The sequence below is a fragment of the Loxodonta africana genome, chromosome 18 (assembly GCF_030014295.1).
Source record: "Loxodonta africana isolate mLoxAfr1 chromosome 18, mLoxAfr1.hap2, whole genome shotgun sequence".
NCBI lineage: Eukaryota > Metazoa > Chordata > Mammalia > Proboscidea > Elephantidae > Loxodonta > Loxodonta africana.
The window spans coordinates 30,351,511-30,374,670 of NC_087359.1; the positions used below are offsets into that span (position 1 = coordinate 30,351,511).

The 23,160-nt window shown below is 38.0% G+C and overlaps 1 protein-coding gene across 4 annotated transcripts in view; it reads left to right on the forward strand.

The window, feature by feature from the left end:
- The window catches only part of KANSL1 (KAT8 regulatory NSL complex subunit 1), a 185,758-nt gene that overhangs the window by 62,344 nt on the left and 100,254 nt on the right, over window positions 1-23,160 (forward strand). The window lies entirely within an intron of this gene.

Sequence of the window (23,160 nt, forward strand, 5' to 3'; positions counted from 1 at the left end):
AATGTTTAGCTCTTTAATCTTTTTGTGTGTGATTTGAGGTAAGATATTGACTTTACATTTTCCGCCAGTGGATAGCCAGTTGTCCCTAAATATATCGAAGAGACCGTTCTTTTCCTGTGACTGGAATGCCACCTTTATTGTAAACTAAATCTATATACACATCTGTTACAGTGTTCTCTCTTCTGTTTCATTGATCTGTTGTCAGTTCCTGTATCAATAGCATACGGTTTGAATTACTAAGTCTTTAAATCTATAATGTGTTCTGCATATTATTTATAATACGTACTATTTACCATAGCTTTCGTATCTGAATAGGGTACCTCCATGCTCCTTGTACTTAAAATTGCATCTGTTTTTTTGTGAGGGTATTATTCTTGCACATTGTCTTCTTCCATATGAATTTTAGAATCAGGTCATCAATTTCCTTTAAATCATGTTAAGGTTGAGATTGCACTGAATGTACAGATTAATTTGGAGATAGGACATGTTGACAAGATTAGGTTTTTTCTTCCAGAGTCATGGTATTTTTCTCTATTGAGGCCCTTGGATCTTACAGTAAAATTTATACTTTTCTTCTGTAGGCCTTGCACATTTTCTGTTAGGTTTACTTCTAAGTGTTTTACAGATTTATTGCCTAATGGGATTATTTCTTGTTGGTGTATGGAAAAACTATTGGTGTTTGTTAACTTTGTGTTTGGCCACCTTACTGAGTTTTCTTCCTTTTAACCATTCTTTCAGTTATTTCTGTTTGATTTTACTAGTTAGGCAGTCATATCTTTGACACATGGTGACAGTTTTGCTTTGTCCTTTGCAGTGGTTAGACTTTTTATTTTTCTTGTCTGATTGCATAGACTGGAACCCCCTAGTACACAGTTGAACAGTACCAGAGGCAGGGAACTTTCTTGTCTGGTTTCTGACTTTAATTACAGAAGTTGTGTTTTCCCAGTAAGTATGATCTGTGCTGTAGGCCTGTGATAGATGTCCATCCTGTATTAAGTTAGGCACAGCTCTTTCAATTCCTAAATTAAGAATTTTTGTTATGAATGAGTAGTAAACGTTATCAATGCTTTTCCAGCATCTGTGGAGATAGTAATATATATTTTTTTCCTTTAGAGCTTTTAAAGATTTCCTGATGTTGATTGGCTCTTGAGTTCATTCAACAAATATTTATTGAGTGCTTATTATGTACCAGCAACTCTTCAAGGCACTAAAGATAGAGCAGTGAACAAAACAGATAAAAACCCCTGCCCTCTCTGTAGTTTACATTCCAATGGGCATTTCTCAGGCTAAGCAGTATCAGATAGTGACTGTCTGGATGACCTGGATTATTCTTTTAACATATGGCAAATTTGATTTGTTGTTGTTGTTGGGTGCTGATGAGTCAGTTCCGACTCACAGCGACCCTGTGCACAACAGAACAAAACACTGCCCCGATCCTGAGCTATCCTCGCAGTCGTTGCTATGCTTGAGCCCATTGTTGCAGCCACTCTGTCAATCCGTCTTGTTGAGGATCTTCCTCTTTCTCGCTGACCCCCTCCTTTACCAAGCATGATGTCCTTCTCCAGGGACAGATCCTTCCTGACAACATATCCAAAGTAAGTGAGACACAGTCTCCCCATCCTTGCTTCCAAGGAGCATTCTGGTTGTACTTCTTCCAAGACAGATTTGTTTGTTCTTTTGGCAGTCCATGATATATTTAGTATTCTTCGCCAACACCACAATTCAAAGGCAGCAGTTCTTTTTCGGTCTTCCTTATTCGTTGTCCAGCTTTTGCACGCATATGAGGCGACTGAAAACACCATAGCTTGGATCAGGCACACCTTAGTCCTCAAGGTGACATCTTTCTTTGCTTTTCAACACTTTGAAGAGGTCTTTTGCAGCAGGTTTGCCCAATGCAATGTGTCTTTTGATTTCTTGACTGCTGCTTCCATGGGTGTTGGTTGTGGAGCCAAGTAAAATGAAATCCTTGACAACCTCAATCTTTTCTCTGTTTATTATGATGTTGCTTATTGGTCCACTTGTGAGGATTTTCGTTTTCTTTATGTTGAAGTGTAATCCATACTGAAGGCTGTGGGGTTTGATCTTCATCAGTAAGTGCTTCAAGTCCTCTTCACTTTAAGCAAGCGAGGTTGTGTCATCTGTGTATTGCAGGTTGTTAATGAGTCTTCTTCCAATCCTGATGCCCTGTTCTTCGTCATATAGTCCAGTTTCTCAGATTTGTTCAGCATACAGATTGAATAAGTATGGTGAAAGGATACAACCTTGACACACACCTTTCCTGACTTTAAACCATGGAGTAACCCCTTGTTCTGTTCAAATGACCGCCTCTTGACCCATGTACAGATTCCTCATGAGCACAATAAAGTGTTCTGGAATTTGCATTCTTCGCAGTGTTACCCGTAATTTGTTATGATCCACACAGTTGAATGCCTTTGCATAGTCAAAAAAACACAGGTAAACATCTTTCTGGTATTCTCTATTTTCAGGCAGGATCTATCTGACATCAGCAATGATATCCCTGGTTCCACACCCTCTTCTAAATCCAGCTTGAATTTCTGGCAGTTCTTTTTAACATATGGCAAATTTGATTTGTTAGTGATTTTAATTTGTTTTATTTTTTATCTGGCTTCTCCCTCTTTCCCCATGTTCATAACTTGGATTGGCCTGTGGATGTTGTTTTGTCAGGCTCATAGGTTAAGATGATAAAATCTTCCCATTTTTCTGTGCTTGAGAATAGTTTAACGGATTATAGGCAGTCTGCGGGTTACGAATGAGACTCGTTCTTAAGTCTTTAAATTGAATTAATAGGTAAGTCAGAACAGGTACATCCGGTTCTTATTTATCGTCAGTTAGTCAGATGTTTCTCTTCATAAATAGTATGTATATATTTTACCTTTCTGTGCATATAAGCACTTAAGAAACACTTCCAAACCATGCAGTGTATTCACGAGTGCCACAAAGTAGTACATGCGTTCATTATTATGAACCATTGTATTTAACTCAAATTTTTAATATAATAGAATTTATGGCAGTTCGTTCTTAAGTATGGTTTGTTCATAAGTTGGACGTTCGTAACCCAGGTACTACCCGTACCTGTTCCCTGATGTTTTGGTAGAACTCGACTGTTAACAAATATCTTGAGCCAGTTGACATTTTTTTTTATAGGAGTGGATTTTTTGCTTACTTCTAAAATATCTTTTGTGGTTATTAGTTTACTAAGGTTTTTAACCTCTTCGTTTATGAGTCAGTTTTGGCAATACATTTTCCTAGAGAGTCACCCATTTTTGTGAATATTTTCAAACTTATTCACATGAAATTCTCCTTAAAAATCTCTTACTGTCTCCTCACAGATTATTATTTGTACCTGTTTATATTCTCGTTAGGAGCCCTGGTGGCACAGTGCAGTGAGAACCTGCCAGCTGCTCTGTGGGAGAAGGATGCCGCATCCTGCTGCCTAGAGATTTATAGCCGACCCTGTGGGGCAGCTCCACTCTGTCCTCTAGTGTTGCAGTGAGTTGGAGTCCACCTTCTGCAATGGGAACTTCCTGGTGGTTCTCTCCTTTTTTTCTGTTATCTCTTTTTCTTCTCACCCCACCTCCCCATACATAGTTTCCTGCTTTCAGTTATTATTTTTTCCTTTTTACCAAGAAAACCATTGTTTTTGATCGTACTTACCAAATTACCTTTTTGTTTACTATTTCATTGTTTTGTTTTTACCTTTGTTTATTCCTTTTACTTCCTTTGGGTGTTTTAAAGCTTCTTGAAGTTATATATTTGATTCATTTATTTTCAGTCTTTCTTCTTAAATATTCACTTAAAAGTCTGTAGCATTTTCTCTGAGCAGTTCTTTGGCCAAATTCTAAGGAGTTTGGTATGTGGCATCTTCATTGTTCATATCTAAATAGGAGACCAGTTTTGGTTTCTCTTTAGCATAATTACTTAGAAAGATGGGTTAAAATTTCCAGTTCAGTTTTGTTTTTGGTACCCTTTTTTATTGTTGACTTCTCCTCTATTGCATTGTGGTCAGGGAATGTTGCCCATACAATTTCCGATTTTTGGAATTTAAGCTGTGTCTTTGTGAACTAGTTAATTGTTAAAACTTCTGTGAGTATTTGAAAAGTATATGTTCTCAGTTTGGTACAAAGTTCAGTGTGTATCTAATAAGCAGTCATAATTTTTTTTTTTAGATTCATAATACTCCATCGATTTTTAACCTCAATTACTTCTTGCATTCATTATAATACAAGAAGTTACGCTTCAGAGTCTGTTCCATCCGAATTTGAATTCAGGCTTGCTGACTTGCTCTGACTTTTGCCACCTTAGTTTCCTCTGTAACATGGGAGTTATAACACTATAAGGAGTTTTTATTAGGTGAGATAATGAATGTAAAATACCTATCTCTTATTCCAGGGTCTGGCCTGTAAGTAATGGATGATAATCAGATTTGGTGTGCGTGTTTCATTGTTGGACATTATTGGATACCATGATTTAATTTTTTTTTTTTTTCCGGATGCTATAATTTTGATGGCTTTTTTTCCTCCTCAGGTTGCTTTCTGAAAGAGTTTTGTGACTTTTTTTTGTTCTCATTGGTATACGAGTGTGCCAGTTTAATTCAAGCGTGAATGTTACTGTTACTATTTTAAAAAAATGAATGTAACGAGTTCTCAATGGTACTTTATCTGCCCTTTTTTTTTTTTTTTTAACTACTTGGCAGGACAAGCTCTTCTAACATTTACCATTTTTGTCGTTTTGAGTAATAGTGCCACAGATGAGATTGTTGTTTTTCAAGATACCTTTTGGATAGGTTTCTTATAGGCTGTAGGAACTAAATAGTCTCTGTTATTCTCTTCTTCCATGTTTGTGTGGCTTTCCAGAAATAAATTTGTTTAGGTGGGATTCTCAACAGAGAAACTATTGACATTTTGCGCTGGATAATTCTTTGTCTTGGGGAGGGGGGGACTATCTTGTGCATTGTAGAAAGTTTGGCAACATCCTTAGCACCTGTCCACTAAATGCCAGTAGTGACCCCCTTTCTTATTTATGACAACTAAACATGTCTCCAGACATTGCCACATGCCTCCTGGGGGTAAAATCGCCCCTGGTTGAGAGCCACTGGATCAGCTTCTTCCGTATCTCCTTGGAGAAGGGAAATGGTGCTAATGTCAACATTCATACTTGATGCCATGTATGCCCTTTATATAGCTATTTCACTTAATTTTCATAAACAAACTCAAACCCACTGCCGTGGAGTTGATTCTGACTCGTAGCGACCCTATAGGACAGAGTAGAGCTGCCCTTTAGGGTTTCCAAGGCTATAATCTTCACAGAAGCAGACTACACCTTTTTATTGCGGTGCAGCTGGTGGATTTGAACCACTGACCTTTCTGTTAGCAGTCAAGTGCTTAACCACTGCACCACTGGGGTCCTTAGAATTACTATACTTCACCTGTATTCTGGTAGTATTTAGGCTTTGCAGTGAAGATGAATTGATGAGTCAGACTCTACATTTAAAGTGGAAACTCCAAGGGGAATCATGAGGGGGAATATTCCCCTAAGGGACAAATGAGAATCAATTAGTCTCCCTCTCCCCACCTTTTGTTTTCCAACTACAAATGGTTCGAACACATGGCTATGCCAGTCAGCCATCCTCAGTTTTGGTTGGGTAGAGAAGAGGTTTAGAGTCACTGTTTTCTTTTTAGTCTTTTCCTCATTCCTTTTCTATTCTTTTCCTCATGACTGTTATGACATCCCCCCTGCCCAGGAAAAAAAAAAGAAAGAAAGAAACAACTGGCTATCCTTTGATCTCAGTGAGTTTACTAGCCCACACTAAGAGTTATAAAGGGAATAGGACTGATTTTGGAATGTTGCCTCTGATGTAGAGGGGACATAGTTGGGTGCAGTATTATTAAGCTACAAGAAACAGCAGCAGCTGGAGAGAAATTTCTCTTTTTAAAGCCCTTGCCTAGTGAGGCACCTAGGGTTATTGTTGTCTGAAAAGGTTAGTTTATTGTACTTTTTTTTTTGGTGCTATCTTCCTTTTCTTGACTTCTAGGCAGTATCTCATGAACTGGCATTTTCCCCACCTTGCAGTCCCTTTTGGATCAGGCTTTCTTAGCTTCTCTTTCTCCTTTCCACTGCTAACTTTCTTTTTCCTTTATTCTCTCCAAGTTAAAAAGAGTGAGGGGATGACATACACTCTTCCTGGGCTGGTAACTACTAGTGAATAAATGACCTGATGTCTTTGATGTTCATGTGGTCTTCAACTTCTGAGCCTTCTGGTAGCACGTCCATGTAGTTTTCCTTTCCTCTTCCCCTATGCCAGAATCCTTTTCCTGTTATATGAGAATCACGTACAGGAAGACGTTTTGTAAGTGGTTGGTGGGGTTCATACCATCCTGTGCTGCTTTACTTTCATTTCTAGCCCAGGTTTTTTGGAATTTGTGGCTTTATTTATCTATTTACTAGTTAATCCTGGAACATTTATTTCTTTATGCTCTTGATAAGAGAGCAAAGAAAAATGCTGTTTTAGAGTACAGTGACATAGCAAGCTAAAACTTCGCCTGTGCCCATTTTTATAGAAGGGAAAATTTAAAGAGGAATTATAACTTTGTCAGTTTTACAATTATTCCTGTCTTCTGTGCATTTCAAACCTCGTCTCTCTCCAGCGTCTTCAACTGGAATGAGTTGCGTGTCTCTTTGTTTACACTTTCTCACTAAAATTACTTCACTTACTTGACAAGGGAACTGAATAATGCTTAGGTCAAAATGTCACTGCAAAATGGCCAAGAAGTCAAGCCAGGAAGACTTCATAGCTGGAAGGCTGGTTTTCTACCCCGCTCCCCCCTCAAAAAAGATGGCTTCAATTTTCTGATGTTGTTTCTACCTCAGGTGGTCATGGCCTGGTGCTTCTGTGTCAGCAGGTATCTTCATATAGTCAAGAGTGAAGATAGAGGGGTAAATGGGATGAGTTCCTTAATGATTCTAAAATTTAAATAATTTAAAAATGATTACTGTGGATTTCAGCATCTCTAGGTTTATTAATTCCACAAATATTTATTTAGCATTTTGCTACTTGGCTGTCTGGCTTGCTGGTCATTTTTTAAGGGGCTACTTGGATGTTGGTTTTTTACTTGGATGAAGGAGTAAATATCAGATCCTCTGATACTCTTACGTTGCTGACAGTGAATTGGCCCAATACTGGATGTTTGCTCATTGGACTTAAAAAAGGAAAAAAAAAAAAAGAAGGCCTGCCACCTGTGTCAGTCTGGCACCTGCCCTTTTCAAACTCTTTTTGGCATAATCTAAATAAATCTCTGAAATCCCCCTCACTCCTCTTCTCCTTTTGTGTGTGTTGTCAGTATTAGTTTCACCTAAGTTCAGTTTCTGTCATCCCGCCTAACAGTAAAGGCAGAATGAGAACATTAATAGGTGAAAATATATTGCTTAAGAGAAATTTTAAGCAGTAAAACTACAAGAGCTTCATAGCTGTAAACAATCCTTGATTTTTCTTCAAAAAGCATTTTGTCATTTTCTTGATATATTCAGATTTTATAATCCAGTTATTAGGAAGTGAACTTTTTTTTGAAATATGTTGTGATTTGTGTTCTGGAGGTGAGCTCTGAAATCTTGATGTCAGTATTTAAGTGGAGATAGAGGTATTAATCTTTATTTAAAATGGTTTTATGGCATAGACTTATTCAAGTATTTATTAATCTGTTTGCCAGAGATGTTAATTCTTTCACAATTCCTAATTTTCAAGTTTTATTTTCTTCCAAGCAGCCTTGAGAAACTGATTGAGTTAACATTTGTTGCTTCCAGGTTTCATGGTTCTCAATATTGGCTTTACATTAGAATCAGCTGAGTATATAATTAAAAAGAAAAAAAAGTCCTTATGCTTAGACTGTACCCCAGGACTAGGCGGTACATAATCTCTGGGGTGGAACACAGGCACCTGTGTTTTTAAAGTTCCCCAGGAGATTCCATGGTGTAGCCACAAGCTGTAAATTACTGCTCTAGGAATTTTTCGAGATTGTCATTGTTAGCTGTCATGGATTGTTAGCCGTTGTTAGCATCTGACTTGGAGAAAGTCCCGGAGATCATCTTCCAAGAGATCGTAACCACTGACAAGCCTGTGAAACGCAGTTTTGCTCTGAGGTATGTGGGGCTGTTGCCATGGCTTGGAATCAACTTAATGGCAACTGATGTGGATTGTTTTTGGTCCAAGGAGTAGCCTTAACCGGCTAAATTTAATTGGAAGTATTTAAATATGAGAAACTGTGTAATTCGTAACAATGAAGGAACATTCTTCATCCTTCATAAATATTTATTCATTTTGCAAATATGTATCAAGTCCTCATTATAATCCAGGAACTGTTTTAGTTTCTGGGGATACAGCTGCCAGTGAGATATTCCCATTTTCATGGGGTTTTATCCTAATATGGGAGATAGACATTGAGTAATTGACTGAAGGCCAGGTAACAAGTGCTACAAAAAGCAATATGACAGGGTAAGAAGATTGAAAGTGGTGGTTATGGGAAGGAGGCAGCTATTTTAAGTAGGGTGGGATGGCCAGGGAAGGCCTCTCTGAGGAGGTGGCACTTGAGCTGAGATGTAAATGAAGTGAAGAAGGAAGTAAGCTCTGGAAAGGTGTTGAGGAAGAGCATTCCTGGTAAAGAGAACAAGTACAAAGGCCCTAAGATGGGACTGAGCTCAGGTGGCTGGGTTTGCAGTAGGAAGGGCAGGGTGACAGGAGCACACATGTGATCCAGGTGTGTGACGAGTGGTAGGAGGTGAAATCAGAGAGCCCTGTAGGCCATGGTGAGAAGGTTGGCATTTTAATTGCAGTTTGATAGGAACTCACTGTTGTTAAATGGTTAGCTTTATGCCTGAAATAATTTAGAAATAATCTTCAGTTTTCATCTTTTAGGAATTAGGTGGGGAGTTAGTGCTCCTTATGTTGTGTTACATGCCTATGAAAGACTATGTTTCCTTTACCAGACAACTTCTTTAGGACAGGGACCGTCCATGTTTTTATTCTTTATATTTGTAATGCCGGGCACAGAGCTGCTCAGCGGTTTTCTTGACAGAACAGAGACCTTGCAATCAGCTTAATGTTTTCCAATTTATATTTATGAAATTTCTAATGCATCGTCCATTTACTGAATGCCTGCTACATGCTAGTAGTTCTTCCTGGTCCCCCCAGATAGGTAGTGTTACTCCTGTCTTACGAGGGAAGAAGCAGAGTCTCAGTAACAGTGACAGAACCAGGATTTGAATCCAGACCTTTTTGAAACCGTGCTCTTTCTACTCTACTGTGTGTGGCCTTCTGAATAGTGAGATTGAGACTGATTTTTTGAAGGTATAACTTGTTGAGCCAGTGATACTAGTTTTTAGACAATACACTTTATAAGAAGGCCTCAGGCTTATTTCCCTCCAAGTGTTATATGAAGACTTGTAATGGAAGGAATTTTTCTTTGAAAAATAATCATTTCTTACCTTAAATATTTGTGGAGCACTGTCTAAAGTACTGTGGAAAATACAGAGATGACTCATAAATAGATCTGTTGACAGGCTTAAGAGAGGTAAGATATTTACATAATCCATTGTGGTGTAAGATATAAAGCAGTAATTGTCACAAAAGTTAATAAAGTGCCGTGAAGTTCAGTTGAGGAAGAGTTTGTTGTTAAAGAGAAGGGTACTTTTGGGAGGATAGATAGGATTTAGACCTAGGTTAGGAGTGGAAAGCAAGGCTGGCGTAGGTGTTCAGAGGAGGCAAAGAAGGAAGGACGTTCTGTATAAGGTTAAGGAAAAGCTTGAAATTGGAACAGTGTGGGGAGCCACAGTCGCGTATTGCAATTTGTCTGGAATGTAAGATGGGGGAAGGGAAATAACCGTAGATAATGAAGATTAGAGCCCTATGGAGAAACCTTTGAGTATCAGGTAAGGAGTGTTGAGCTCCTGTTGTGTGAAAAATGGGACTTTCTGATGAGAAACGCCATTATCTGTGATGGACTTTTTGGAAGCCCTGGTGGCATAGTGGTTAAGCGCTATGGCTGCTAACCAAAAGGTCAGCTGTTTGAATCCACCAGGTGCTCCTTGGAAACCATGGGGCAGTTCTACTCTGTCCTATAGGGTCGCTGAGTCGAAATCGACTAGACAGCAGCAGGGTTTTTTTTTTTTTTATGATGGACTTTGGAAAAGTTGATGTGTCAAGAAGGTTAGTGGGTTGGATTAGCAGGGACCAGCATACTACTGGCCTGTAGGCCAAATGGCAGCCTGAGGCTAGTTTTTATAAATGAAATTTTGTTAGAACACAGCCATGCTCATTCTTCTGCATACAGTCTATGGCTGCTTTAGTACTACAATGGCTGCAAAGCCTAAAATAATTACCATCTGGCCCTTCGCTGGGAAAAAAAAAAATTGCTGACCTGAATTAGAGGGATGGAAGCAGAAGTCTTATACAGCCTTGTTTTAGCTAGGGTCTAAATCGGTGCCTTTGTATTACATGGAATAAAGGCCAGGGTTGGAGTAACCTTAGGAGAAAAAAAGAAAGAATGGATGAGAGATAGAGAAGAATTTATTGAATTTGGCAACTGATTAGATTCAAGAGTCTAGGGAGAGGAAGGAATTAACATTTTATTTGAACTAGAAGTGACTGAGGATGATAATTTGGGATAGAAGAGGCTTTTAATTGAACATATAACAGATTGTATGTAATGTTTTGTAATCCTCTGACCCTTAAAATGTGACAGAACCCTATGATTGTCCTTCAGACTTCAGGAAAATAATGTTGATTTGTTCCTTCCCCCAGCCTCAGAAGATTCCTCTTGTGTTGATATCATGTAAGTGCTTGTCATTAAAAACAAAACAAACCTGCTTTCTTTTTGGAGGGGTTGTAGGGAAAGGGGCAGAATGAGGCAACAATGTATATATTAAACGTGTATTTAGTACAGTTTGTTAATGTCAGAAGTACTAAATATAAATATGGAAAATTTCCCCTATAGTAGCAGCTAATTACTGAGTACCTACTATGTGTCAAGACTTGAGCTTAAGCACTTTCTAGAAACCGTCTCCTTTAATGCTTTAGAACTTTTCTATGAAGTAGGAAGATTATGCCCGCCGCTATCCCTGTTTTTATCATTGAGGAAACCAGGGCTCACGGTAAGTAATTGCTCAAAGTTAGTTTTACTCCTAAACTCATGTCCTAAATTTGTACTATGGTGGTAATTAAATCATACATTCATTAAAAATCACCTAAAAACCAGTTGCCTTTGAGTCGATTCTGACTCATAGTAGCCTCATATGTTTCAAGAGTAGAACTGTATGTACTTCATAGGGTTTTCTTTTTCTTTTAATTAAAAAAAAAAAAAAATTTATTGTGCTTTAAGTGAAAATTTACAAATCAAGTCAGTCTCTCATACAAAAACTTATATACACCTTGCTATATGCTCCTGGAAACCCTGGTGGTGTAGTGGTTAAGCGCCACGGCTGCTAACCAAAAGGTCAGCAGTTGGAATCCACCAGGTACTCCTTGGAAACTCTATGGGGGTGGTTCTGTTCTTTCCTACAGGGTCACTATGAGTCGGAATGGACTCAGTGGTAATGGTTTGTTTGTATACTCCTAGTTGCTCTCCCTGTAATGAGACAGCACACTCCTTCTCTCCATCCTCTATTTCCGTGTCCATTCAGCCAACTTATTCTGTCTCCCACTGCCTTCTCATCTCCCCTCCAGGCAGGAGCTGCCCACATAGTCTCATGTGTCTACTTGATCCAAGAAGCTGACTCCACCAGTATCATTTTCTATCCTGTAGTCCAGTCCAATCCCTGCCTGAAGAGTTGGCTTCCGGGAGTGGTTCCTGTCTTGGGCTAAAAGTAGGTCTGGGGACCATGACGTCTGGGGTCCATCTAGTCTCAGACCATTAAGTCTGGTCTTTTTATGAGAATTTGAGGTCTGCATCCCACTGCTCTCCTGCTCCATCAGGGATTCTCTGTTGTGTTCTCATAGGGTTTTCTTTACTGTGACTTTTCAGAAGCAGATCACCAGGCCTTTCTCCCAAGGCACCTCTGAGTGTGTTCGAGCTGCCAACCTTTCAGTTACTGGCCCAACACTTAACCATTTGCACCACCTAGGCACTCCAGAATCACCGTAGCGGTTCTTAAAATGTAGATTCCTGGGCATTCCTGTTTAGGATTTTGCCTCACAGGTGCCTCTGATACTTGTGATCTTTGTACCAAACTTAGAAAAAACACTGCTGTATAGCCTTCTGTTACCAACTGTTGCCTCATCTGTAAAATAGCTGAATATTACCCCAAACCTTTTCCTATGCTGGCTCAAATTTTTGCTTTTTATAAAACATTTTGAAATATTTGTTGGGCAAGAGATAATGTTGTTACGTACTGTCAGTTGAGGTTTTTTACCCTCTTTAAAGCATGTTTAGAATTTAAAAAATCAGTAATACAAAATACATTCGTTGATTTCTTCTCTGGTGCACTTTGAGCATATTTACTTTTTTAATTGGACCATATTTTTGCTCTGAAGTACTGTAGTTTTTCAGGTCATTCTAATTTGAAGTAAGAAACATTCCTTAGTTCATTCCATCTTTTACCTTTGTAAAAGAAAGAACGTACTCTAGATGTGAAAGCTCTTAGGCCTATCAAATTCCTGAGAAAGATACGTTTCAACTTTACACTGAGGATCAGTGTAGAGGAAAGAGCATTGGACTGTCACAAGACTGAGGACCAACTGGACCCAGTTAGTCACTTTATGACCTTAATAAGCCATGTAACCTTTCTTACTCAGTTTCCTGATGATACATGGCTTGATGGCTCACCTTGTTTCCTATGGTTTTTAAAGAAGACCAAATAAGTGTGTGAAATCTTCTGTGAAAACCAAAAACCAATTCAAATATAAGGTGGTGGTATTCTCCAAAGCTTGTGGATGAATGATCATTCATTTTAGTGCCTTTTGCAGTTTAGCCTCTTTCAAAATAATGAGTGCTTTGTTGTTGTTGTTAGGTGCTGCTGAGTCAGCTCCTACTTGCAGCAACCCTGTGTATAACAGAATGAAACCTTGAGCACTTGTTGGGGGGTTATAAGGAGGAACACCGGTTGTCTCTTTAGGAGACGTGTTTAGCTATCTAGAACAGAGAACAAAAGAATGAATAAAAAGGCTTTAGAGAAACGAATATGGTTGTAGCATGTCCATGCTTATTGTTTCACTTAGAATTTACTGTGTTATTTTAGACACATGTGTGATGAATTTCATAGTTTGATTTCCTGGCTCGCAGCAAAGGGGCTTTGGAAGCTGTTAGAGGTAGGCTGTTTATTACTACTTTGACAGTGTATCTTCTTGGGACTGTTGTTTTTTGTTTTGGGGGGGATAATCTTACGGGGAGCTATTTAATAAAGTGCATGAAAATTCAGACTTGAGTAGCTTAGCCCCTGAGACTGGCTTTCAGCATAGCACATCAGTAGTCTTCAGAAAGATGACTTTACTAGGTAGTGCTTATCTTTTTAAAACTCTTGATGACGAAAGCTTAGGGAATTCAGAACTGTCTCCAGGTACTACGTTATCATACTTGTTAAGTAGTAATAGAAACAGTTTTCTGTCGCATCAATCAGTGATGTGTCTTCGTAAGACTCTTAGGAAGGGTCAGGTGGTAATGTCTGAGGGTGAGTTGGAACATGACGATAAGTAGTTGGACATGGACTTTTGTTGGCCAGTCCTTTTAAGCCATAGTAGAAAGGACCTGTGTTTTCATGCAACGAAAAGTTCCCATGGGTTTTCTTTGTTTAAAAACCAGTTGTTGTCGTGTTGGTTCTGACTCATGGTGACCCTATGTGTGTCAGAGTAGAACCACAGGATTTCCAATGGCTGATTTTTTGGAAATAGTTTGCCAGGCCTTTCTTCTGGGCACCTCTAGGTGGATGTGAACATCCAACCTTTTGGTTAGCAGCTGAGCATGTTTGTACCACCAGGGACTCCTTTATTTGTTCAGAGTGAGTTAAAAGCACATTAGAAGCAGATTTTTGGGTGGTATGATGGAATTTGTGTAGTACCTGTCTTTCAGTCCTTAAATGTCTATTTTTAGCCAAACCTTCCTTCCTTTTAACCACCTAATGAAGTTTGGTCTTGTTTCCACTGCTAAGAATGGCAAAGCAAATTTAAAATATCCAGCCCTGATGAACTTTAAACAAATTACTATTTATCTCACTATTTCATTTCTTCATCAGTGTGCCATCCGAATAAACTGAAATAATGTGAGTAGTTAGAGGAAGTGCCTTCCATCCTGTGTGGAAGAGGACACAAGGTAACAGTAAATTGGCCTGGGGAGGTTATGAAAGTTCATCATCATCCTTTTGGAAGGGGTGGCTGCAAAACCAAAAATACCATTACCAGCTACTCTAAAGGAGTTTAATGCCATTCTTGGGATTTATCTTTTGCTATGTAGTATCCCTGGCTATATATGTATTTTTTAAAGCTGGAGGGGGCTCTCTAATTTCTATGCGATACTCCCTATGAGCAAATTGTCATGTACAGGTTATGTACCAGGCAGCCCACACCTGCAATTTGTGACAGTTTTTTAATAGTTCACTAAAACCTGTCCTTAGGTGCTTTTAGTTTCATAAATGATTAGAAAGAATGCTGAGTCTGAGCATGTGTTTTTGTATTAAGAGTTCATTTAGAGAGCCACAGGAATTGGCAGTTGGCTCAGCGTTCTTTGGTTTAAGTTTGAATATGCAATTAGTACTGCAATTTCAGAAGTTTGTTATTTTAGGCTGCTTGTACTGAGGTGGAAATCTGGAATAGCTTGTTCAATTTTAAGTTAGAGTTTGGTTGTTTATTCATTCAGCAAACATTTCTTGATTATCTCCAGAGTTTGATAGGAAATATAAAAGTGTGCAATCTGCACTGCTATTCAGAATAATAGAAATTTTGAAAGCAAACAGGTTTTGGAAGGTAAGCCATTGTTTCCTTCAAAACAATGTTATAATTTTATCTTTCCTTGGGCTAATTAAAAAAAAGCCCCCCGCTCCATGACAAAGTAATACAAACTCCTTGTCAAAAGCAAAGAACTACAGATAAGTGAAATAGAAATGGTTTTACCCCTAATGTTACTCTATTTGTTGTAATGCCACTGTAGAAAATATTCCCTTCATTGGGATAGTGGAGAGACAGCATGTGACTTGGAATCAGACTTGAAGCTCCGGCTCCATCCGTTCATTAGCTCTCTGGCATACCACTCAACACTCTAGACCTCCAGTTTTCTCATCTGTTCTAATGAGAAGAACATAACCTCACAGAATTGCTATGAGAATTTTAATACATGAGCACATACATGGTGTTCGGCTCTTAATATTCTCACCTTGCTTTTCCCTTTATTGCATCTGAAGGCTCCATATTTTTAGTTGTCTTATGGCCATTGAGGACCTTTTAGTTTGGGTGTATTATACCCGTGTGCATGTGTGTTTGTGTGTGTGTTTGCAGTATACTTAGGGAGTTGGATTTTTAATAAATTTTGTCATTTTTAGGTATCCACTGCATTGAACATAGTTATGAAAAAAATAGTAAGAGATTTCCTTTACTACATACTTGTTTTACTGTTGATGGACTTTTCTAATGTTTTCTGCTTGTGCATGTGAAACTCTTGCTTTTTGTACTATTTATGTTCTTAGAATCTTTTATAAAGGAGGGTGTGTGAACAATTCAAAAGACTGCAGATATATCTAGCTAAGATTGCTTTCAAAAAGATTCTTTCCCTTGTATTCATACCAGCAAGGTATCAGGTTGTTTAAGCACACTTCTGTTAGCGTGGAGAAGAATGATCTCTGCTAAACTGATGGGTGAAAAAATAGCACCTTTTGTTTAAACTTGCATTTAAAAACTGTCATCGTCTCATATGTTTTAAAGAGTGGTGTTTTACCAATTTTTAAGATTATTTGAATGAGGTAAAGATAGTAATCCTTTGTTAAAAATACTGAAAATCAAACTGGGGTGAGATGCAAATATAGTTTAGATTTTTTGTCTATTGATCTTTCCACTTGAGCTTTCTTTTTAAACCTAGAAGAGTAGAAATCCTTCGTCTTTCCAGATATTAATAGGGAATTTATTCCTATTTTCTTCTTGATGTTATTGGTGGTTTTATTTTTAGAAATTAACCCCTTAATCTAGCAAAACTTTTTTTTTTTGGCGTGATGTGTATGATAAAAAAAAAAAAACAAACATTTTTTTGTTGGCATGATGTGTATGATAAGAGAATCTAATTAAGTCCTCTCCTCCCCCCTTTCCTAAATAGCTAACTAGTATCTCAAAACCATTATTTTTACATTACTTTCATTTGGGACTTTTGAGGTTGAATTAAATCTGCACGTTATTTAAAAAGAATACCTTTCTATCAATAATATGGGTTGTCCAGTTTTCTTTATATTCATTTAGCCTGTATTGTAAGGATATTCTTGAACATTTTGTACTTTTTAAATTGCTTTTATGACTAATATCTCTTTTATATACTTTATTGCTGGCAAATAACAAAAATACTAATTTTGCATCTTTTACCTGATGTCTTGTATCGAGTTTAGAAATGTCGAATAATTGCGAGTAATACTAGGAAATAATTTATTTTAGATAAACCCACTGCAGTCGAGTCGATTCCGACTTAGATGAAAAAACTTAGATTAAACTTAGATTAGCAGTCCATAATTGTATATATACCTGTCTTCTGCTCCCCCTCTCCCTAATCATTGTAGATTGAAAGACTATGGCATTAGAAGTAATATTCTAAATTAAAATCACCCTGGTGATTTAAACACTTAAGAAATCTGGAAAAGACCTTATAGTGACTCTGAACATCTTTAAAATGTTTAATGAAACAGCGTAAGTAAAAATTAGTGCCTACCATATAGTAGGCACTAATAGTGGTATAGTTATGTTTCTCTTAGAGTAAGACTTATGAACTGTTGCTTTTTGTGAAATTTATTCCTACATATTAAAATTTTTGGCAGTGTCCCCCCCGCCCCCACCAGGTAATAGTTCTGTGGCATGAGAACTAAATCCAGCCTAATCTCTGTGTGTGCTGTAATGCAGATGGGTTTTATTTTCTCTTACAAAAATAATGTTCTTAGTTGGAAGAGACTTCAGATGGTACTTGAGCTACCCTGTTTATTTTATAGGTGGGGAAACTGAGGCCTAGGTAGGTTACTTGCCTGTGGTCTCAATTTGTTGGAATAGAGGAGGAACTAAAATCGTAGACTCAAGCACAGACTACAATTTTGTATTAACTCTCCCAAAAGGTTATCCATACTTTGACTTGAATGCAGAATTCACCACTTCTTGGACAAGAACAAGAAAACTTTTACTCATCTTGAGGGGAAGAATTTCGTCCTGCAACTTCTATACTGGTGCTAGTTTTGTTCCCTTCCCCCTCATAAAATGGCTTCTAATCATAGCTGCTCTAAGCATTTGAAAGCAGCTGTTTGCCTGTAGACTGAAGAGTTGACTAGTTTACTATATCTCACAAAACACTTTTTACGTAATTTAATTTAACAAAACAATTTTTACATGGATAGTTTAATAAATGTCACTGTGCTCGTTTTCTGTCTGAATATACTTTTTTTTTTTTTTAACTGTAAGGTTTGATGGACCATCCTTGTTTTTCTCTTTGAACATGTTTCTGTCTGTCTGGATCTCTCTCTGAGATAACTATGGCTTGATTAATATTACAGAGTCTAATGGTTCTATAACCACCTCCCATTCTGTATAACAATACTTTTTATTATTGTAGCTTTAGCTACTTTGGCAGCCTTATTCAGCCTGTTAAACCAATTTACACCTATGTATTTCTCACATGTCTTCCCACTTTGTCTTTGTGCAGCTGGATTTTTGAACACAACAGCAGAAGCAGTTATCCATAAAGCTCCATCTTAGTTATCTAGTGCTGCTATAACAGAAGTACCACAGGTGGATGGCTTTGACAAAGAGAAGTTTGTTTTCTCACAGTAAAGTAGGCTGAAAGCCCAAATTTAGGGTGTCAACTCCAGCAGGAGGCTTTTTCTCTCTGTTGGCCTTCTCAATCTTCTCCCAAACTAGGAGCTTCTCTGCACAGGGACCATGGGTCCAAAGGATGTGCTCTGCTCCTGGCATTGCTTTCTTGGTGGTATGAGGTCTCCCTGTCTCTCTGCTGGCTTCTTCCTTTTATATCTTAAGAGATTGCCTCAAGACACAACCCAGTCTTGTAGATTGAGTCCAGCCTTACTAACACAACTCCCACCCATCCTCCTTCATTAACACCATAGAGGCGTGATTTACAACATATAGGAAAATCACACAATACCAGGAATCATGGCCCAGCCCAATTGATAGACACAAATTTTGTGTGTGGAGGGGGAGGGGAGACAGACATCATTGAACCCATGACAAGCTCTAAAGTAGAGAACTGCTTTAATAAGATGTATTTGAAATTGATCAGTTTGCTTAATTTTTCTTTAACTGGTCGTCGTCATCCTCATTTCAGAAAAGTGTAGAAGTGTGAGGACCTTCCGTTTGATAATCTGAAGAACTTACATGCCTCTCTTCAAATTTTAATTGAGAGAACATGGTCAGTCTCTGAAGGGTCTGGAAAGGGTTGGAAAGTGATGTTTGACTTTTTAAACTTAATTTTTTTTTTTTTTGGACACTTTCATGTAGTTGAAAACAAAGCAAAGAAGTACAATTATTATTGTATGCATTTTTATTTTGGGAGTCTTTGTGGTGTAAAAAAAAAAGGTTAGTTGCCTAAGTTTTAGATGAACTGGCATATATAGAAAGAGGTCTGAATTCACACTGGTGAACGTTTTTAAGATTTGAGTTTTCCACAAACTTGCTTTGGTTCTTCATTTTCCTCACTTATGCAAGTTGAAAATTGCCTTCTTTATATTGTCCCCAGTGGAATGTTTCAAGGTTAGTGCAAGAGAGACCCTTTTTAAATTTAAGGTATTTAGTTGCCTTAGCCCCTTAAGCAGCTCACTCCAAGCAGCCCCCCTCCCCCAGACTTGGTTAGATGTGTAGACAACTTTGAGAGGAGAGAAAGGTTCTTGTCTCCAAGATATGCTAAATCTAGGGCCACATGAAATAATTCCTCGTGGCAAAACTTCAGTTTGGAACTTGTTTCATGTAATAACTTGAGTTTAAATGTGTATGTTCCCTATCTCAAGACCTACCTGGGTTTAATGGATTTTTCTCACCTTATTGTGAACATTTACAGATGGGAATGTAAAAGGACCAAATAACCAGTTTTCAATGTAAAATGTTTAGTATGTAATATTAATCTAGTCTTGTAAGGAGAAATGCAAGTACTCTAGTTAGTAGTTGCATATCTTGTCTGTTTTCAGAAATAATGGAGAAGAATCAGTGACTGCCTTTTCTGGAAATGATGTGTCTGAATTTCTGGTCCACTGTGCATCTTAACTTCTAACACATAGAAAGTTGATAGGGGTTCTGAATGACAAAATTACTGTTATGTACTTTCATCAACCTGTGTCTTTTTTTCTAACATAAAGTTTCTTCCCTGGGCCTCCCAGCTGGGTTAGCTGTTGCCTTGAACCATTGTCTATAGGAAAATGGCAATTTGAATACCCTAGGTGGATATGGAGCCCTGTTAGCACAGTCGTTAAAGTGGTCAGCTGCTTACCAAAAGGTCGACATTTCAAACTCACCAGCCGCTTCGTGGGAGAAAGGTGTACGATTTGCTCCTGTACAGATTGACAGCTTTGGAAATCCTATAGGGCTGCTGTGTGTTGGAACCGACTCTATGGGAGTGGATTTTTGGGTAGGTGGATATAAATTAAAAAAAACCTAGTGCCGTCGAGTCGATTCTGACTCATAGCGGCCCTATAAGACAGAGTGAAACTGCCCCACAGAGTTTCCAGCGAGCACCTGGTGGATTTGAACTGCTGACCCTTTGGTTAGCAGCCATAGCACTTAACCACTACGCCACCAGGGTCCTGTAGGGTTGCTATGAGTCGGAATCGACTGGATGGCAACGGGTTTACGGATATAAATAGCTCATAAAAGGTAGATTTATAATTTGAAAATTGAGTTAGCTTTGGTTCCCAGTGGGGGGTGAGTGGGTGGGATGGGGGGGGTCTTAGTCTAGTATGAGTAGCTAAACCACCTGCTAAGAAATGGGATGAAACCAGAAATGGCAAGATTTTTCTCTTTCACACCTGGTAACCCACCTCCTTGACTTGGCTTAGTTTTAGCCAGTAATTAAGAATACTCTTAGGGCATAGAACTGTAGCTTTTCCATTTTTCTAGCTCAGATATATGTGTTAACGATTGATCTAGGTATGACACAATATGATGCTAATGGTCGGTGATGTTCAAATGGTGAGATCGTGGAGGGTCTTAAAGGCTGGGAGGAGGAGTTCAGAATGCTTTCATTTAAGTAATACGAATGTTTTTGCTCAGGGTTCTGACAAACTGATGTTTTAAGATGAAACATCTGACAGAATTCTTATTAGAATTGGGGAAAAAGGTAGAAGAGAAATAGTTAGGAAACCATTTCAACCATTTTACCCATAGTTCGTTAAGGTAACACTCAAACATAATAGATAACTTTACCCCAGAACTGTCTAACATTATTAGTGTCTCTCGACATGTAGACCTCTCTACATTCTTTTTTGATATTTTTGTGCAATGATTTTCTGAGAACTATTTGTATCAATTGCTGCCGTGCATAAGAGCCTGTATAGGATAGACATGATTTATTTGGTGTCAAAGTTACGCATTTGAAAGGTTAAGCGTCCTTGAAATATTAGATAACTGATCTGTATGGTTTAACTTCAAGCAAGTGTGTTTTGTTTTGGGAAGAGTAACTATCAAAGAACAAATAAGAAGCACCTAATTTCAATAATTTGCTCTCCACCAAATATCGTTAAAATGTCATAACACAGTACCAGTATTCACAATTTTTATGTAGACCTTTAAATTTGCCATTAGGCTTAACTTTGACTTAACAGTGGTTTTCAAAGTGTGGTCCGCAGACCAGTAGCATCAGCATCACCTGGGAGCATGTTAGAAATGCAAGTTCTCTGGTCATACCCCAGACCTACTGAATCAGAAGCTCTGTAGTTGGAGCCTAACCGTTTATTTTAATAAGCAAGCCCTCCAGGTGATTCTTGTGCAAGGGCAAGTTTTAAGAATCAGTGATTTAAAGCAAAGGAAGGATGCTGTTTGTTTTATTTAGATTATTTAAGAATCTGAAATTCAGGAAAAAAGAGGTACAGTGGAGTATATAATTAATGGGAAGTCATGACTTTTATGGGAGACTTTCACTCCTTGTATAAAGGCTATGATTGCTCTTAAACTTTAAAAATAATCTTAGATTGTCAAGACAACTTACTATGATACTGAAGAAAGACCAAGGTTTGGATGGTTTTGTCACCTGAGTGGCTCTTCCTTAATGGAATCTCTTACCAGATCACTTGTTAAAAGATTTTCATTACTCCGTTCAGGCTACTGGCCAGAGGAAGAATATAAAATGATAGCAGATATTTACAGTGTTTTGGCAATGGAAACACTTCAAACGGATTATGTTGGTGGGAATGAGAACTAACATTTATTATTCTTGTAGGTGCTAGGCTGTATTTCATCTTATTTAATTTTTCCTTTTAGATAGATCTAATATGAATAAAAGGAGCACTGATGGCACAGTGGTTAGCGAGAAGGTTGGTGGTTCAAACCTACTAGCTGCTCTGTGGGAGAAAGATGTGGCAGTCTGTTTCCGTAGAGATTTACAACCTTGGAAACCCTTTGGGGCAGTTCTGCTCTGTCCTAGAGGGTCACTAGGAGTCTGAAACATCTTGAGGGCAATGGGTAGTATGAATAAAAATGAGCCTTCATCTGCATATGTGCTTTATTGAGATACAATTCACATACCATATACCTCACCCATTTAAAATATACAGTCTCATGGTTTTTAATGTATTTACAGAGTTTTGCAAACATCACTACAGTCTATAATTTTTTTCTTAAATTGATATACTCTGGAAATTTATTGATCACATAAAACAGAACATGTTATATTTCCAGTTATTTTAAGTGTATTTGTAGAATCTTCCTTTTTAAAAATCGAAACATTTTAAATGTTAAAGTATATTGTAAATAGCCAGGTACCAGTTTACCTTCTGGTGTAACACAATGCAGAATTAAAAAATATATATATAGATCTTTCAAGTGAACTATAATTCACATACCATGAAATTCACCTTTTAAAAGTGTATATTCCTGTATCTTGAGTATATATTCCCAAAGTTGTACAACCATCACCACTGTCTAACTCCAAAACATTTTCATCACCCCAAAAAAGAAACCCTATACCCGTTGGCAGTCATTCACCAATTTTCCCTTCCCCCAGTCCCTGGCAACTACTAATCTACTTTTTGTCTCTGGATTTGCCTATTCTGGACTTTTCACATAAGTGGGATAATGCAGTATATGGGCTTTTGTGTCTGGCTTTTTTCATTTAGCGTACTGTTTTCAGGGTTCATCAAGTTGTAGCATTTATATCAGTGCTCTATTCCTTTTTATGACCAAATATATCGTTATATGGATATAAAAGATGTTGTTGATCCATTCAACCATTCATGGACTTTGAGTTCTTACTTGAATTAATGCTGCTGTGAACATTCATGTATATGTTTTTCCATAAACGTATGTTTTCAGTTCTCTTGCGTATTGCTGGGCCAAATGGTAACTTTGTTTAGCTTTTTGAGGAGCTACCAGACTTTTCCAAAGCAGCCGCACCATTTTACACTCCCACCAACAGTGAATGAGGATCCCGATTTCCCCCATCCTTGCCAACATTTCTTATTGTATGTCTTTTTTATTATAGTCAGACTAGTAGGTGCAAAATGGCATGTCATTGTGATTTTGATTTGTATTTCTCTAATGACTGATAACTACAGGTCTGTCAGTTTGTTGTACTCTGGGGGCTTGCCTGTTGCTGTGATGCTGGAAGCTATGCCACCGGTTTTCAAATACCAGTAGGGTCACCCATGGCAGACAGGTTTCAGCTGAGCATCCAGAATAAGACAGACTAGGAAGAAGGACCTGGCGGTCTACTTCTGAAAAGAATTAGTCAGTGAAAAACCTTATGAATAGCAGTGGAACATTGTCTGATATGG